Source organism: Convolutriloba macropyga, unplaced genomic scaffold, assembly GCF_964194025.1.
Source record: "Convolutriloba macropyga unplaced genomic scaffold, txConMacr16.3 SCAFFOLD_4500, whole genome shotgun sequence".
In the NCBI taxonomy this organism is placed as follows: Eukaryota; Metazoa; Xenacoelomorpha; order Acoela; family Convolutidae; genus Convolutriloba; species Convolutriloba macropyga.
Genome location: NW_027452505.1, coordinates 20001 through 21308, shown reverse-complemented (window position 1 = coordinate 21308; position 1308 = coordinate 20001).

The window sequence follows — 1308 nt, the reverse complement described above, 5'->3', positions numbered from 1 at the left end:
CTAACTCAAGCTAACTCAAGCTAACCCGAGCTAACTCAAGCTAACTCAAGGTAGCTAAAGCTAGTTCAAGCTAACTCAAGCTAGCTAAAGCTAAGACAAGCTAACTCAAGCTAACTCAAGCTAACTCAAGCTAACTCAAGCTAACTCAAGCTAACTCAAGCTAGCTAAAGCTAACTCAAGCTAACTCAAGCTAACTCAAGCTAACCCGAGCTAACTCAAGCTAACTCAAGGTAGCTAAAGCTAGTTCAAGCTAACTCAAGCTAGCTAAAGCTAAGACAAGCTAACTCAAGCTAACTCAAGCTAACTCAAGCTAACTCAAGCTAACTAAAGCTAGTTCAAGCTAACTCAAGCTAGCTAAAGCTAACTCAAGCTAACTCAAGCTAACTCAAGCTAGCTCAAGCTAACTCAAGCTAGTTCAAGCTAACTCAAGCTAGCTAAAGCTAACTCAAGCTAACTCAAGCTAACTCAAGCTAACTCAAGCTAGCTAAAGCTAACTCAAGCTAACTCAAGCTAACCCGAGCTAACTCAAGCTAGCTCAAGCTAACCCAAGCTAGCTAAAGCTAACTCAAGCCTAACTCAAGCTAATTCAAGCTAACTCAAGCTAACTCAAGCTAACTCAAGCTAACTCAAGCTAGCTAAAGCTAACTCAAGCTAACTCAAGCTAACTCAAGCTAACCCGAGCTAACTCAAGCTAACTCAAGGTAGCTAAAGCTAGTTCAAGCTAACTCAAGCTAGCTAAAGCTAAGACAAGCCTAACTCAAGCTAACTCAAGCTAACTCAAGCTAACCTCAAGCTAACTCAAGCTAACTCAAGCTAGTTCAAGCTAACTCAAGCTAACTCAAGCTAACTCAAGCTAGCTAAAGCTAACTCAAGCTAACTCAAGCTAACTCAAGCTAACCCGAGCTAACTCAAGCTAACTCAAGGTAGCTAAAGCTAGTTCAAGCTAGCTCAAGCTAGCTAAAGCTAAGACAAGCTAACTCAAGCTAACTCAAGCTAACTCAAGCTAACTCAAGCTAGTTCAAGCTAACTCAAGCTAGCTAAAGCTAACTCAAGCTAACTCAAGCTAACTCAAGCTAGCTCAAGCTAACTCAAGCTAGTTCAAGCTAACTCAAGCTAGCTAAAGCTAACTCAAGCTAACTCAAGCTAACTCAAGCTAGCTCAAGCTAACTCAAGCTAACTCAAGCTAACTCAAGCTAACCCGAGCTAACTCAAGCTAACTCAAGGTAGCTAAAGCTAGTTCAAGCTAGCTCAAGCTAGCTAAAGCTAAGACAAGCTAACTCAAGCTAACTCAAGCTAACTCAAGCTAAC